The 18,318-nt window shown below is 43.6% G+C and overlaps 1 long non-coding RNA gene across 1 annotated transcript in view; it reads right to left on the bottom strand.

Annotated features, from left to right (window-relative positions):
* LOC125281072 (uncharacterized) overlaps positions 1-10,291 on the bottom strand; it is a 197,979-nt gene extending 187,688 nt beyond the window's left edge. Inside the window, exon 1 of the long non-coding RNA XR_007188093.1 lies at positions 10,179-10,291. This is a non-coding gene — a long non-coding RNA (uncharacterized LOC125281072). The remainder of the gene's footprint in view (positions 1-10,178) is intronic.
* Between the last annotated feature and the right edge of the window lie 8,027 nt (positions 10,292-18,318).

Below are 18,318 nucleotides of genomic sequence, written 5' to 3' on the forward strand. Positions count from 1 at the left end.
CCTTGAACCATACCATCATTAATTTCCTGACCATGAATATGAGCACAGAAATTACCCAGAGACGGCTGCCATTCTTGCCCAACCAAGCAGACCAGAATCTGGTTATAGTTTTCACATCATTTTGTTAGATTTGGCCAGGGCGGAGTATACAGAAATAAACACCAATATAATACCAGCTAAAGTCACACAGAGATTCCCCAGTGTGCCCTCTGAAAGCCTGCGTGAGGGGTGCTGTTCTTCCTCCCTTCTGAGAGCCCAAGTGCCAGAAAAGTCACATTCCTTCTTCCTGACACTGACATCACACCATGCCTCTAGAACAGATCACAGCATTTTATTACAAGTCTGAGGACTGAGTGATGTGCTCCAGAGCAGACGGATGTTCCCCTTTGGGGGCAGGTGTCTCTGATGTGCAAAGTTCCTGAGGCTCTTACAGTGCCTTTGGCAGTTCCCGTTCGTTTCCATTGTCAGACCAGCAGAGAGATGAATGAAGTGCCCCTCAAAGTCTAAGGTTACACTCTGTGAGCTGCTCTGATGAGAGAAGAAAACTACAGATCATCCCTGAAAGTGGAGCGTGTGTCATTAGGAGCTCAGAGGCCACTGGGCATGTGAATATGCAGAGAGCATGACTACAGCGTGGTGGGTTTTCTGTAAAACAGGCGTGTCCAACACATGCAGTAGGGAACAAGGAGGGCACGGTATATTCGACCGGGCTGGCATCGGATACAGCTGACATTTTAAGTTGGATTTTAGGGGATTAACTCATTCCTTTTTTTTTTTTTTTAATTTTATTTATTTATCTGAGAGAGCGAGAGAGCATGCATGCACATTGTCAGGGAGGCGTACAGGGAGAAGAGAATATTAAGCAGATTCCATTCTGAGCACAGAGCCTGACTTGGGGCTCGATCCCACGACCCCGAGATCATGATCTGAGCCCAAACCAAGAGTCAGATGCTTAACCAACTATGCCACCCAGGTGCTCTGGGATTAACTCCTTCTTAAAGGAGAAAAGGAAAGAATCCAGAATTATTAAGGTAGTTCACAAAGGCATGCATGAAGCCGTGAATGGCAGGAGGAAATTTCCAGGCCAGGGCCAGACCATATAGGTTTGGAAAACCCTACTTCTCATCTTTTTATGTAAAGCACTCAGCCCAGGGCCTGGCACCCTGAGCTCGGCACCAGCGCTTGTAAAATGAAACAGTGGTGTGCTCAGAAGGATGCAACGTCGTGCCTAAGAAAAGGGGCCCCTGCTCTGGGTGCAAAGAGGTATCCGACTGCCTATAAGATCATGAATGACTCACTCTTCAAGTGGGAAAATAGGAAGGGGATAGGACAGGTGAACAAGGGGACAGCTTTGGGAAATGCAGCAGTCTATCTAGTATTCCAAGGAGAAGAAAAAATGGAGGAAGGGTGCTCTCAAAATAGGAGGAAGTTAAGGGGTAATTAGAGGAGGAAAAAATAGAATAAACTTGCTGTTGACATTTAGCTGTTTTGAGAATTATAAAGCTAATTTATGGTGATTGCTTCCAAAAGGATATGGAGGTCTTGATTGTTTCAACAACTGATCTACAAACATAATGAACATCAACTATGGGCCAGATACATGGCTGGGTCAAATACAGTGTTGAGAAAGAAAGTGGAATTTGTTGAGTGACTTCTGTGCACCAAGCACTTTACCACATTTAATCTTCAGAAAATCTTGTAAAGGATATAATTTCCAGCAGTCTATGGGGGATACGAAAATGTGCAAGAGGATATGATGCCACAAAATAAAAGTGCTATGGAGGCTGACTGCATAGACCAAATGACCACTGCTGTGGATCAGGTGACCCGCAGACAGAGGGTCTGTGGTGGGGGCAGAGGAAGATGCTGCCACATGGCAGTGAGCCATGTGCTACATGCAGCTCATGTGGCAACAGGTGCTAACTCATGTGGGGGCCTATGAACTGGGCCATAAGAGATCTGGTCTTAATCTGTAGGCAATGGGAATTCATTACAGGGTTTAAACCCAAGAGTGTAGTGGTGTTTTTTAAAATTCCGAGTGATCAATCTAGCAGCAGTGTGTTGGGTGTAGTGAGATGGGGTAAGACAAGAGGGACAAAGAGCAGTGAGGAAGCAGTAGTAAACCAGGCAAGAAGGGATGGGGGCTAGGAAAGAGCAGGGTTCAGGAATACAGCTGGTGGAGAAGTCACAGAACTGGCAGGAAGCAGAATGCTGGAGAAGGGCAGAAGAGCATCGGTTGGCTTTGAGTTTGAGCTTCAGTTCCTGGATGGGTGACTGTCGAGTACACACACAAGACAAGGTAGGGCCAAAGCCAACACCGGACTGGATTCACCAGTGAAACACACCAGCCACTTTTCGATTCAGACAGTTTACCACTTGCAGAGTGAAAGGAAGGACAAACAAAGGCCCCTGCCCCCTGTAGTCCTCACTTCATACACCGAAAAGGACAACATTACAACAAAAGAGGGTAAATTAGCACAACATGAGCTGGGGGCACCTGGGACCATGCTGGATAGTGTCCGCCAAAGGCGTGTCTGTCCAGAACCTGAGAGTGTAAGCTTATTCGGAAATAGTCTTTGCAGATGTAATTAGTTAGCCATCTCGAGATGAAATCACCATAGATTTAAGGTGAGCCCTAATTTCAATGGCCAGTGTCCCTATCAGAAGAGGATAGGACACAGGCAGAGGGACATGGGAGCAGAGGCAGATACTGGAGCGATGCAGCCATAAGCCAAGGGACACCAGCAACCACCAGAAGCTGGAAGAAGCATGGAAGGATCCTCCTCAAGGGCTTTCAGGGGATGAGGCCATGCCAACACCTCAATTTCAGACTTCCATCCTCAAGAGCCACAAATAACTTCCTGTTGTCTCAAACCTCCATATTTTAGGAATTTGTTATGGCAGCCCTAATTAAATAATACAACCCATTTCTAAGAAGCTAATTCTAGTCTGCAGCTAAGCAGTTTTATATTCTGAAACTCAATTTGAGAACATGGGTCAAAAAGCCCCACACTCAGTGAGAACCCAGGAGGCGATGAGAAACTGTCTCAGAACAGCCTCCCAGTGGGACAGGGAAGTGAGCAGGATATGGCTTGGTAGGAGCCCCATCCAAGTCCCCTATCCCCCCCCCCCACATCCCCTGAGGACCACAAGGTGTCCGCCCAAAACTCAGATTAGCTGCAGGTCAAGCCCTCCCCTGCATGGACCTATGTGGCCGTGTGCAAGGCTGCCAGGGGGTCATGGCAGGACCATTGCCCCCTGGAGATGCCATTCTCTGGCACTGCAGTCACTCACTGGAGAGGCGTGGCCTGGCATTCAGTAACAAGACAAGAGTTTGCCCTCTCCTCTGACAGAGTCTGGATGGAAAATTCTCAGACCTAAGCTCATAGTCACATTCTCTGATGCTAAGAAGATGAGACAGAGAAAAGCAGTGAGGAAGCAGTAGGTTTGGGTCTCCTTGGCTGACCTGTCCTAAGTCATGCACGGGGGTGATGCATGAATTCACTTCCAACACCTGTACCACCTCCTGCCCTCGCACAGTCTACTCTCCCACTGGATTCGCCACGACCCCCCATTGGGGCCTGACCCAATTCCCTAACTACATCCCTGCTGGCTCAACCCCCCTCGGTGACTACCATGTGCCACTCCCCTCCTTATGCAGGTCTCTGGTAGCTCTGCTCTTCATGCACCAGTGAGGATTACTCTTAAAAAGGGCAGATTCTTCCAGTGCCCTCGTGACCCTTGGTGTCTTCAAATTCTATGACTTCACAGTGGACTCTTTCCTCAACTCCCTTACTGCTTTGGTTACCCATGGAATGAAATTTCACAGCACAGATAATTTCTAAATTATGCTGACAGTTACTGCCTTTGGATTATATTTTCACCTGTCCAGTTGCCTTTACCAGCATGAACCTCAGTGATAGGGTCCTATAATCTATGCCCATTCCAAACCCATTGGCTTAACCTGTCCTGGCTATCTGAAATTCCTATGTGCATATTTTGTGAAGTTTACCATATAATGGGAAGTTAATCATATGGACCTTAAGGCAAGACTACCCTGGGTTTGGTTCTTGTCTGCTGTTTACTAGCTCTGGGCCTTAGTTTTCATGCAGGAGCATTATAAGGATTAAGTGAGCCAACATAAATCACCTAGAACACTGACACAGGGGAAACTCAACACTCAAAGATGGAGGCGATGGTGCTAACTCTGGCAATGGTGATTGTACTCCACGTTCCCCCCACCAACACAAATACTGCATTATTCTCCAGGAAGGCATTCACCATTATGTAAGTATCAAAACTCTCCATTTTTCTGGAACTTGCATTAAATGACAAATTCCTTGAAGGCTACCATCTTGTTTTAGTCATCTAGTATGAGGATGTAGCATCTGGGATATGAAGCCTGAGCAAAATTATTGTCCTCACTCTTCTCCTCACCTTATTAATTCTTTAATAGGATGTACAAATGGGCCAGATCAACTTGAAAGAAAAAATGATGCTTCTACAATCTGAATAATTATGTGGTATATTTATAAATATTTCAAAAGCTAAACTCTAAGTTACATATTGGATGACAATTATATGAACAGTCTGAAATGTAAAGCCCATATTGTGCATTTTCCTACTGGCAGAGATGCATTGAATAGAATTGTACAGTATTTTTTTTCTCTCTTTAGAGGTTATTTAACTCTATCAATCTTATTTCCAGTTCAATTATGAAACCAACATGCCACACATACCATACATCCAAAAACAAATTTAGTCTTCTGAATATTAATTAACATTGTTTCAAAGAGACGGGCACTGTTTATCGTTGATTTAAATTAAATATTGAGAAGGAAATTAAAGAGATTTTTATTTCATTTATTCAGCAGCAACATTACAATTTATACAAATGAAGGCATAATTAAACAGTCTGCCATTAAATTACAATCTGCATCTCATGTAAGCAAACATATTAAAATTGAAAATGCTTGTCATGAATATAAAACCAGCTTGCCTAAATAGGAATTACTCCAAATGTACAATGCCCATTTAGGCAACTGCTTTGTTTGTTTTCCAAAAAGGATCATGGCTCTTTTGATATGACCAGATTTATAGGCTATATTACTCTTAAGATATATAGTTGATGATAATTCGAATACTACTCATAATAGTTAATGCTGTGGTAATCCCTGTAAGCACCTAACACACCAACGAATTGAGTAATTTAACTCATGAGATGGATATCGATATTACCTGTTCTAAAGAGTGTCTATTGTTTGTTTGATTGATTGATTGGTTCTGTTTTGTTTTGGGGAGGAAGAAGAGTCACGTGGACGGGACCACATCAGAGAAGTCAACTCTGGGGAGAGCCAGTTTATAGTAGAGGAAGAAAGGAATGGGGCCATTCAGCAAAGAGAAAGTTCTAGGATGAGACTGGCTCTGGGATTTGCCTGGTAGAAGGCATATTCAGTTAAAGCACCAGTCCAGAACACATAGAGTATTTCTAAGAAAACACCACTTTCTTGTGTTAGTTTGTGGTCTTGAATAGATTACTTAATCTCTCTTACTCTTCACTTGCTCATCTACCAAGAGAAGATAATAATATTTATAATCCTTCCCAACCCTCCATGGTGAATATCACGATAATAGATGGTGGCTGGTATCCACTAGGTGTGCGAAAGAGACATTTATTAAATGCTTGAAAATGCAACCTAGAATTTAAAAGGGCTTGCGAGAGAGAAATGTCATCTCTACCATGTATCAAGGAATAGCTGTGAGTGGAAAAAATGGAATCTCACATAAAGTATCCCTGTCTTCCTTCCCCCAGTCCTGCCCCCTTGATACCTAGTGGTATGTTTTGCAATCCAAATGGTCCCCAGTTATAATCTATAATCCTTCTAAGGATGCAACACCCATGAACGCTCACCAAGGTAACAACATCCAAAGCAGTAAATAGAAATTTAAATAAATAAAGCAAGTGAGTGTACCCACAACACCTCTAGGAATCACTAAATGCTAAATGCAAACAATTGCTATGACATGGTATACACTGATCTGATCAAGCAAAACTAGATTTGGGAGAAACACATTTAAACAGTAAGGATCATGTCAGAGAAGGACATGAACTTTGATACCAGATGGGTCTGTTCATTTCACAATTAAAGACCCACCTTCTTCACCTGGAATGGGCTTGGCTGCTGATTCCAGAGTTAGGCATCCTCTGGCGCTTCCACAGAGCAATTGGCCCCCCTTCATGTCCAGCCAAGTAAAGCATGTTACCAGTGGTGGCCCCACATTCAGCCCCGCTGAAACACTTCTCCACAAATCATCTAACCACCCTCCTTGGTAAAGTTCTTCCTTTTGAAAGCCATCTCAAGGGATCTCTACTTTCTAATAATTCATGTATTCATTCCATAGATTTTCAGCTCAGAGTCCCAACTGGGAATTTGTTATATACTAAAGAAACATCAAAGCCCTGATGGTAAGGCTCAGAGCCCACTGTTTCCCATTGCTGGCGGCTCAAGGTTTTTGTTTTGTTTTGTTTTAATATTTATTTTTTTATTTTAGAGAGAGAGGGAGAGAATCTCCAACAGACTCCATGCTGAGCACAGAACCTCATGCTCGGCTCAATCTCACGACCCTGAGACCATGACCTGAGCTGAAACCAAGAGTTAGCCGCTTAACCAACTGAACCACCCAGGCGCCCCCCAGAGGGCTGAAGTTTACGTGTGGGATTCTTCATCTCTCTAATTGTATCACTTGTGACAGTGTCTGGCTGCCTATATTTCTGTTTACTAAGCACCTCTTCCAGTGTTGTTGACTCGATGGATAGCGAACACCCCTTGCAGCTGTTGAGTACTCCTGAACTCCTGCATAGGTGCTCACTCTCCCACAGGTCCCTGGTCAACCCAGCTGCAGTGGAAAGGGCCACAGGAAAAACATATCATGGCCCAGCCTCCTCCCCACACCCCACAGTTGATGACCTAGGAATGGATTCCTAACCCAGCCAACCAGAGATGGGAACCAAAAGACTTGAGCCAACCGGGCTGCTCTGTTGAGTGGATATGACACTCGATGACCGACCAGCGGCTTCTTTCTGCCATGTTGAATGGAAAACAGTAGCCGTGGGTGTGCTGATCTAAACGAAAAAGACCCCTAAGGACCTAAAATGCATGGGTTCTCTACCTGCAGCCCTGCCCTTGGTTACTGTAAGGCACTCCCCTCAGCCACGGGAGTAATCCACTTCTTTTCTTAAACAAACCTAAGTAGGTTACTAAGGCATGCACCCAAGTAATCAACCAGCTTAAAATCTGTATGTCTTTTCCTGCTCTCTGCTTCCCCCCTCGGCCTCAGTTTAAAGCCGTCTTGATCAGACCGCGTCCAGGTAAACAGATGGTTTGGGGGATATATCCCACTTCTATCCATTTTCCAGCCTGATTTATTGAATCTAAAATCTCCGTCAAATTCTGCTCCGCAACACCCTCTCCAGAAACAGTCATGAACTTTCTCATTTCCCAGCTGCTTCCCATTTGGTTAGAAGAGCTTTTGAAAATATAATTTGAGCCTAAAATGTTTAATTTTCCCTGACCAGCCAGGATGTTGTTCTATTTGGAGATCTAGCCTATATCTTCCTATAGAACAACAGAGCTACAAAAGTGTTACTAACAGAACATCCTCATCAACGTGAGGACTCGTGGTCTGAGACTTTAACTTCCTCCCCATGCATGAGCTCCTGACTCTGACATTGTCTTAGCTATGGACACCTGAAGACGTGTGATTTTTTCAGCCAGAAATGCTTTGAAGACTTCTTATTTACCCCCATAAGTCAATTAAAAGGATAAACTGCAGGCTTTCCAGAAGTTTCTTAAAGCCCCTTTTCTAACACAAAAGTATGACTTTCAGTATGACTCTAATAGGACACTGTTAACTCCCTCTACCTTCCCAACTCCTATCCAGCAGGACTTCAGTTTAATACCATGATATGTTGACTCAACTTTCTTTCACTACACGGCTCCCACTCTGCTAAAGCCCAGCATCACTGCTCCCATCCAACCTATTCTATTCTCTCAAACCAACCCACCTCACTTTTTCTGGGACTTCTTTCAATGTGTCCAGTTGGCCAATTTGGAATTCCTCTCACTAAGAAGCAGAGGTACAAAGACTCGGGTCGCCAGCACCCTATCCATGACGTCTTCTATTTGCCTGATCTTCTGTCCTCGTAACTTTTCCTTCTCAAAATCAGGGGCCATTTCAGACTCTTCAATGTCATACTTCCGCACAGACCTCACCATAATCATTTTCTTCAACAGAAAACATCTCGGTTATAAGTAAACTTAGCTGTAAAATGGACCATATAATGGGTCTTACAAATGAAGGTTATTGATTGTATTGCTTTGGTAGACATTTGGTGAAATCAGTAAGCACTTCTCAGGAGCCACGTCCCTGAAAATTGTTTTCTGTGTTGTTTCCTTTCATTTCTCTCCAAGCTAACAGTGGCTGCAAATGGCTCTAGATCTGGCTGTGATCCCTCCTGATATAATCAGTTGTCACAAAGAAAAATCATTAGCATGATGCAAAATTAATTAGAAAAGTCTGTTGCAATTTATAAATATGCATTTGTGGTTAAATAAATCTGAAGATGTGGATTTCGCTTGATGTCCCTCAGGGTGGGTATTTTGCATGCTTGTAGCGCACCAAAAAAGAAACCTAATCAGATTGGTTCTGCCATAAATGAAAGCCATTTATTTGGCCCTAATTGGGATCTGAGAAGTTATTAAAGCATATTTTTGGAGTTTGTTCAAATTAATTATTGTGAAGCAAATGGATTTATAGGCAAGCTACTTTCTCAAAACATTTTCCCCCGAAACAGCTGTACCTTGTTCTAACAAATGAAAATTATATGAAGACAGAAACTATAATGGTCTATCCAGGCTGGAAAGAGAAGTGGGGGGACCTAGATTTATGGTAAAGTCTTGGAAGTTTGTCAAATAAAACAGAGCGGTTTTGTCCCCGAGCTCTCAGTATGCAACGCACAAATCCTTCCACCACACTTCCACTGGAGGAAACGAGTTTACTGCCAAGAACAGGAAGCACCCTCCTATCCAGCTGATCCTGGGACACACAGCGATTTCTTCTAGATCGAGACTTGTCCTTGACACATAAGACACCATCCGGTAAAGTAACTCTAACTTTTCAAGCCCCTGATTTATAAGGCTGCATGGGCTCGAACACTCTACCTCCAAGTTAAGAGATTCAGGGTGAAATTAACTTGGGGAACCTAGAGTTTGATTATGTGGTCATTTAGAATTTTTAATGAGAGAAGAATCTAGGTATTTATGTTGTTTACTCTTTCTCTATATTATATATACTATCTAGGTTGAAATTGGGATGTGTAACAAATGAGATACATTATTGTCTTACTAAGTATTTCTATTGTAATGGAAGCCACCTATGGGAACATGATACATAATGCCATCTTTAACCCAGCTGGCCACCACTATGGGACTCCTGGCTTCTCAAAACCAGGCACCATGGTCTTGACACTACTGGCATCAATGACTTGATTTGTAGAATCGTATTAGGAGTCAGTATCAAGTGACCAGTTCTTACCTGAGAATGCTGAGCTTCTAAGATGATGTAAACGTTATATAGTATATTCGTTAGTTCTATACACATTGGCATTATAGAGGACATTCTGCATCTAGCAAGTAATAAGATATGTGGACTTTTTACGCATATATGTCTGTTCCCCCAAATTCATCCAAATACGTTCTGTGAAACAGTTGAATTTTCTGTTTGTACTTCTCTGAAGGATCAGCAAACCTTCCTCATCGCCCACTGGTCGCTCTTGTCCTCCTCACTTCTCTCTCCCTTGTATTATCCCCCTGACAATACAAGCTTCTCTCTGGGGTGATTTCAGCAGCTGTCAGCTTTCCATCAGCATATTACAAGCACAGCACAATCATGTTTCCAACCACACCCTCTCCAACTCAGTGAAATAAAAAGGAAACAAAACTAGATAAGAAACTATCGTGTATCATAATGTAAGTGCCAAATTATAAGCTTTAAAAGTCAAGCATGATTTCCAAATAAATACAATTTGCCTCACTTTGAAAAAGGATTTGGGTCAACATGTGACTCAACCAATATTTGCTGAACCAAGCGATGAGTAAGTAAACAGGAGACTGTCTTACCGAAGCATGCTTCACTCAGCTGGGGGTGAGTGGACTCAGTGAACAGCTTACATCCTCTTCTCTGAAAAGTGAGGGTCAGAGACTTCCTGGAAAAAGGTTTCCTGGAAAAAAAAAAAAAAGTTTCCTGGAAAAGAGGCTTCTTAGAAAAAAAAAAAAAAAAAAGAAATACCCTATCTGAAGGCCGATTCCCTCAAAAGAAGTTATTTTTGGTGTCTTATCCCTAATTTAGCTTCCAAAACAAAGATGCAGAATATCATAAGGTAAATGTGGATCCTGGGAAAGAAAGCAAAGAAAATGCTAATGTGAAGAGTCACTTTTGCAGCTTTAAAGAAAGACCAAGCCCAGGAGAGATAGCAAACAGTCATTCCCCAGGGACTCTAGCCCAATCTCTGGGAACACAAACTTAGGAGGAATTCTGCCTAGAGTCTGCAAGGAGAGAGTAGAGGTGATGTCACCCGACTGGCATTGCAGAGGGACCCGTGAGTGACATTAATGAGGTCCTAGGAAAGTTCCAGGGAGCAGTTCCAGGCAGAAGCAAAAGCAAATCCTTTCTGGAGGAAAGTATTCTACACATAAAACCTCAGATCCCCACAGGTTAACAAAGCATGAATTTTAGAAATAAAAATCACCAAATATGCAAGCAAAGTATCAACAGAAATAAAAACAATTTAAGAACCCCCACCCAACCAATGATTTCGGATATTGTAAATGACAAGTACACGTTATAAAATAACTTGCTATGAGATGTTAGAAGATATAAAATATGGTAGAAAAAACTAGCAAGTGACAAGATACTATCTGTTATGGGTTAAATTGTATCACCCCCAAAATTTGTATGTTGAGGTTCTAACGCCCTATACCTCAGAATGTGACCTTATTTGGAAACAGGGTCATTTCAGATGCAGTCAGGAAAGATGAGGTCATATGGGAGCGGTGTGGGGCCCTATAGCAGTGTGACTTGGGTCCTTACAAAAAGGAGAAATTGGTACACAGACACATACACAGGAGAATGCCATGTGGACACGAAGGCAGAGACTGGGGTGGTGAGTCTCCAAGGCCAGGAACACCAAAGATTGTCCACAAGCCCCTAGAAGCCAGAGGAAGAGGTTTGGAATAGATTCAACCCCACAGCTCCTGCAGGGAACGACTCTGCTCACACCTTGATCTCAGACTTCCAGCCTCCAGAACTGTGAGGCAATAAATTTCTATTGTTTAAACACCACTCCCCAATCTGTGGTGCTTTGTTATAAATAGCCCTAGCAAACTAATACGCAATCCAAAGCAACCAGGACGATTTACTTTAAAATAAATCAATAAAACTTTTAGAAACAGGAATAAAATTGTCCAAACTGAAAACACAGCTCATCGTGTATCAGTCTGCCTTATGCATGTGAAAGAGAAACCAAATCATTATAGCTATTCACAGAAAGGGCTGGATCCAGGGCATCAGTTTTTTTATTTTGTTTTTATTTTTCCAATAATCTGTTTCCTGGAATGACTCCCCAAACCATCAGAAGTGATCCACCAACCTGGTCATTATAGCTATTCCAGGAGCAAGACCGCACTCCACCGTCACCCCCAAGGATGTGGCTTATCTTCGGGAAGCAACCTTCCCGAGGACAGATAAGCAAACTCCTATCGAAGGCTAACCAAGAAGTGGTTTCCCCTCTCACCACCATTGCCACAGGCTGTGAGCACCCAGGACACTGGGAAAGGACAAGAACTGTCACCAGTTACCCTCTGTTCCGTGGTTCTGCTAGCCAACAGCAACAGGCAGCACCCCCCTTCACGTCCTCTTTTCATAGCTCATGCAGAAACACGTGGGACTCTACCTTCAACTGAATCTTGAAAATACAGGTCTTTTATTATTTTAGGGTTCCCAGCCAGAAGGTGATTAGCATCTAGGGTGAATGAGCCAACGATGAGATCCCAGCCGAGGGAGGCTCAGGAGCAGACTGAACATAGAGGCCAGAATTCGTGTCAGAACAGGGACCTATAGACGTTCTCAAGGTGTAATAACGATCTGAGGAGATGGAAAAAGTAGACTCAGAAGACACTGAGGGGAGACTGTGAATGTCTAATATAAGTTCACATCTAATGAGCATCCTAGAAGCAGGCAACAGAACAGAAAATAGGTCACATTTAAAGTTTTAATTCCTAAAAATAAATAAATAAATGAAATTTTAATTCCTGATCCATGTTTTAGACCTTTGAAAAACATGAACCCACAAATGTAAGAAACGCAAGGCGTGCCAAATAGTACAAATAAGAAGAAATCCAACCCTGGACGCACTGTCATGAAATAGAACGCCGCAAACAAAATGACAATCTTACAGGCAGAGAGAAAGATGAGTTATTAAAGAATGAGAATTAGACTTATAGCAACTTCTCAATAAAAAAAGAAGCCAGAAAACATGAAAATTATACCTTCTAAGAACTAAGAGAAATTATCAACTTGGAATTGGTTATTCAGTAAAACTCTATCTCAAGAACAAAGGCATTTGAAGAAAGCAAACAAAAATCAGAGTCTGTCCTTAATACGATGTTACTAAGGTATTTCTAAGAAGCAAGCGGAATAGATACATAGCAAGAGGTTTACAAACACGAGCAAATGTAAACACTGTCTGAATAATAATGATAATGGTAATATTGCTGAAACTGAATTATAAAATAGGTCAAACCAAAATTTTGAACAGTTGTTGCGTGTCAATCATGATGTGAATAACAAAATCGCTTGTTGGGAAAAGTAAGACTAATTACACAAAAATCCAACAGCAACATTCGAAAGAACATAAACAGAGGGTTTAACTCAAAAAACAGTACAATAAAAAAAATTAGAATAAAATAAAGTAAATGAAATGACAAAATAAGCCAAAAGTAGTCAGTTGAAAAGAAGACCAGAAAAGGTGAGGAGGCAGAAGAAGGTTAACAAAAATTTAAATAAATTGAAAATGAAAAAGTAAGTCCAAATGTTCTAAATACTACAAATAGACCAAACTCTTCATTTAAAATATCTTAATATAGGATAGGGGCCCCTGGGTGGCTCAGTCAGTTAGGCATCCAACTCTTGGTTCGGGCTCAGGTCACGATCTTGGGATTGTGGGGTTGAGCCCCATGTTCGGCTCCGCACTCAGCGAGGAGTCTGCCGCAGATTCTCTCCCTCCCTCCCTGCCCCTCCCCCCATTCTCTCTCTCTCTCTCTCAAATAAATGAGTAAATAATTTTAAAAATTTGATATAGTTTTAGAAAATAATCACAACTGTGTCCCATTTGCAAGAGCTAGAACTCAGACTGAATGTAAAAATATGGAAAAAAGATATACCATATAAATAACAATCAAAATAAGGCTGGCTTAGTTTTAAATTGTTATACAAAACAGACTTTAAGACCAAAAGAATTTATATGAATATGGATAATTGAATACAGTTCTATAGTTATAAGCTCCTGAAAAATTAGCCTCGAAATACAGACCAATGTGTTAATTAACCAGATGGGGGACCATTTCATCTCCATGTGTACATTTATCATCAAGTCACCACAGTGTACGTTTTAAATATCTTATATTTTTTATGTCAATTACGCCTCAGTAAAGCTGGAAGAGGTACATTAAAGTTCTCTTTTCAAAAATATATGTGTAGGGGCACCTGGGTGGCTCATTCGGTTAAGCATCAGACTCGATGTCAGCTCAGCATCCTGGGATTAAGTCCTGCATCAGGCTCTGCACTCAGCTCAGTGTGCTTAAGATTCTCTCTCCTCCTCTCCCTCTGTCCCTCCTCTCTCATTGTCTCCCTCCTAAAAATATGTGTGTGTGTGTGTGTGTGTGTGTGTGTGTGTGTGTGTGATATACAGAAGAGAAATTGGCAAGATTGAGAAATCCCCATCATACTGGGAAATTTCCACATGATCTCTCAATTATTTGCTGTGTCAAGCATCCAAAACATTAATGACAATGGGTCAGATTTGAGTCATACACTGAAGATACCTGACTTAAGGGACACATAGAACGCTGCCCCAAGCATCTGAGATCACAAATGATTCTCAAGTATGCATGGAATTAAAAATAAAACAAAACAAAATCTCACCACATTCTGGACCATAAAGCAAGATTCAACAAGTTTCAAGTAGCTAGTGTCATACAAAGTTCTTCAACCGTGGTGCAGTTAAGTTGGTGGCAGAATGATTACACCGGTAGCCCCAAACTCTCGGACCTCTTTGCACTCAGTGAATACTGCCTCTCACATGACTCGAACTGGGCCATGCGACCTGAGACATAACTGGAATGAGCAGAAGCTTGAGAAAGCGTTTGCACACATCCACTGTCCTCTCCTTTAGACCCGGGACACTACCTAGTCCATGTCCAATTATATGACACTGTGCAGCCAAGATTAGCAAAGGTGCGTATGTAAGCCGCAGAAGGCACAGGGCACGAGTGGGACCAGCCAACACCAGACGAACTGTCCTGGAGCTCACAGGAGCATAAATAAGCAATAATAAACTGCTGTGCAGTTAAGCCATTTAGGTTTGCGGGTCTTCGGTGCTTTGTATTATAAATAGTGTAGGGAATTATAAATATTCCTAGATATGGAATTTCAGGATAAATATATTTAGAATAGGTATTAATAAGTCACCCCTCCAATTCCAAATGGTTATGAGAGGAACCTTTACCTCACAATCACAATCTTTTGAATACAGGAAAGTGATATCTCATGTTGTTATACATCGCATTTAAAATACACCCATTGAGGGACACCTGAGTGGCTCAGTTGGTTAAGCATCTGCCTGCAGCTCAGGTCATGATCCCAGGGTCCTGGAATCAAGTCCCACATCAGGTTCCTTGCTCAGCAGGGAACCTGCTTCTGCCTCTGCCTGCAGGTCCCCCTGCTTGTTCTCTGTTTCTGTCTCTCTCTGACAAATAAATAAATAAAATACACCCATTGAATCAGGTATAGAATATAAGGAGTTAAGCAACTAGTAAAGAAAACAATAGTTATATGTACATATGCATATATGTATGTTTATGTAGGTACGTACGTGTTTTCACTCCATCGGCCCATATTTATGAAGAACCACTCATGTACAATGTCCCAGGACGATGAGGCTTTGGTTCAGCTCAGGGACTCCTCGTGGACAGTAGAACTGATGAAAGCAGGTCTCTCTCCAGAGTCATAGGAAGATGGTGCACCAGGATCTATGTAGCTCGAGTAATTTATTTAATAGGTGCACCTGCTCCTGCCAGCTGTGAAACATTTGGTAAGTTGACCTGAGGCTCATTCCAACTGCCTGGGAGGAAGGAAGGGAGGAAGGAAGGGATGGACAGGGAGGGAAGAAGTCAGATGTAGGAGGGAGACATTCTGGCACCTTTGAAGTGGCGGTGGTTACTATGGAAACACTTTTGGATGGAGTCCTGGAGAAAGTCTGTCTCCTGAGTTCAAAGGACAAACTTTTGTGAAAGGTGTCAGTTGGGGGAGGGGCTTGACTGTGATCCCAGCCTCTTAACAGCTGTGTGCAAAATCTTAATAACTAATAACCTGGGTGGGGGTAGTGCTATGATTGACACTCTCACAATAGGGTGCTCTAAAGAGAACCCCGAAGTGCACACAAAACATGAATTTAGCTTATATTTGGGTGATAAAATGTAATGCCGTTGAATTTACAGTAAGTCAGCAAATTCAGTGCAATGTTTACTCTGTGCCAGGCGCTGGACCCAGAACTGGGGATCCCACGGTCAAGGACAGAGCCTTGCCCAAGTGGGGAAAACCCAGAGAACATGAGGCGAGGGAAGGCACTGTGGGCAGCACAGGGGTCACGGAAGTACCAGCAGGATCGGGAAACCCTACAGGCTGGAGTCAAGGGAGCGGGTGCGGGAGGAGACGTGGATGGAAGAACATTCTCAGAAGCGGGCCGTCCAACATCACTCACATAACTGCTGCGAGCCTGTCTGGGTTTTCATCTCATCATCTCATCGATGCAACTTAAAAAGTTTGGGACAAAGTATTGTTCAAACACTTGAGCATGGCCTGGCACGTGATCACTGCTCCCGCGTGGTGGTTTTATTACTCTCCTAATTGTAACCAGTATCCCGGAGGACTTAGTATTGGTTAAGCAATTAGCTAAGTAATTTTTTTTTTCTAGCAGAAACGGCTCCGTGAACTGTCACCATAACAACTCTATTCTTGGAGCATTATGGTTACCCCTGCTGCACGGTGGGGGCGGCTTTGCAACGTGAGGAGAGATAAAGTCAAGACCACCAAGCTCCTTGGCAGTGGAGATAGCCAGAGCCTGTCTGCGGCGCCCCATGCCTCCCGGGCTCGCTCTGCACCCTCACAGCAACCACACTAGTGACAGTGAACATTTCCCTAGTGCTGACCATGTAGCAGACATGTCCCAACCTCTTCACTTCCATCTCATTTAACATTCCTATAACCTGGCGTGCAAGATGTTAGCATCTCCAGGAGGCAAATCAGAGAAGGAGACATCAGGAGGCTGAGTGCCTTGCAGATAATTGGTGGCAGAGCTGAATGTGGACCCAGGCATCGTCCACCACCTCAAAAGGCCACCGAGCCCCGAATAGTCAGTGGATGTTAGCTGGGTGCGGGCGTGGCAGATAGGGGCAGACAAGGTGAAGCATCTCAGGTAGAGGGACCCACAGGTGAGAAGGCGGGTCACCAAATTCGTTCATCCTGAGCTTCACGATGGGAAGTCGTTCGGTGTGCTGTGACCCCGTTACATCCATTTCCTTTTACCCAAGCGTACATTTGGTTCAGGTGGAGCTGGTGGCCTGGAAGGCTGGAGAGGAAGCCCATGTGGTCTGGCCAGCAGCAGGCAGGGAGGGGGAAGTAACATGCAGAGAGGGACAAGGAGTATCTTTCACACGCTGGGGAGCCGTTTCCAGATAGAACCCAATTTGTTATCTGCTCTTTTCTTGCCAAAAATCCCAATGAGTCAAAACGGCTCCGTCTGTCACAGCACTGGAGAGTGGGATGGTGCGGGTCAGGGGGACCTAGCAGGCCTAGGGAGAGTGCTGGGCATTGGGCCCTGTAGAGGTCTGGCCCCTCTCATGCCCTGGGGGCACCCACTCGGGCTGCTGAAAGCCCAGCACTTACATCATAACCTTGACCAGCCACCCGCTCCCACCCCCAGGAGACGTCAGTCCTCTGCTGTCACGTAAACACACCAGCTAGAATAAAACAATGAGCACACATTGCCACAGTTCCAGGGGCTGTCCTTATACCAGGGGCTGTGACACAGTCTGTCACCGGAAGAGCATTAGGATCCTGCTTTACGGATGCAGCCCCGAGACGCAGAGAACGGAAGGAACTTGCCCAAGGTCACACAGTCTGTTAGTGGAGAAACCTGGATTAAGTTCAGACACTTCTGGCTGCATGCTTGCAGGGGGACATTGAGGAAACTGGGAGTGTGGTTACCTTAGAGATCAGGTTAGGCACAGCCCAGGAAGGGAAGGGTATGGTTGAGAAGAGGAATGAGGGTCTGCGCAGAGTTCAGGATACTCTATTTCCTCATTGGCTGGCGCTTACATGACGGTTCTCAATCTCCACTCTATTTGCCTTTTGAGTTGGATAATTCTTTGTCCCGGTGGCCGTCCTGTTCATTGGAGGGTGTTGACTGGCGTCCCTGGTCTCTACCCATTAAATACAGTAGTATGTTCTCCCCCAGTTTTGACAATGAAAAATGTCTATAGATTTTGCCAAATGCCCCCTAAAGTGCAACATCTCCACGGCTGAGAAACACTACTTTCCCACGAGGGTCACTGTCCAAACACCGGTTAGGTATACATTCATGCTCTGCACATTTCTGCACGGTTGCTACATTTCCCATTAAAGTCAGTTCAAACAAAACAGAATCCACACAGTGCTTGGGATGGAGTAGGTTCCCCAGATGTGGTCTCCTTCCATCCCTCTTCCAGATCCAACATCCCCTGTTTCTGTGCCTATCTGGGAGGCTTCCTCTGGCATATCCCTGCATCCTACCTCCAGAAACCCAAGCCCTGGGTTTTAGCTACGTTTTATTCAGCCCGACTTAGTTACCTATCACCCAATTTATAACCTCCCATCCTCATTGTTTGTGAATTTTTTCAACTTTGAAAAAAGAGAAGTAAACCTACGAAAGAATAAAGATATAGT

This window comes from Ursus arctos, unplaced genomic scaffold (assembly GCF_023065955.2).
Source record: "Ursus arctos isolate Adak ecotype North America unplaced genomic scaffold, UrsArc2.0 scaffold_6, whole genome shotgun sequence".
Classification (NCBI taxonomy): domain Eukaryota; kingdom Metazoa; phylum Chordata; class Mammalia; order Carnivora; family Ursidae; genus Ursus; species Ursus arctos.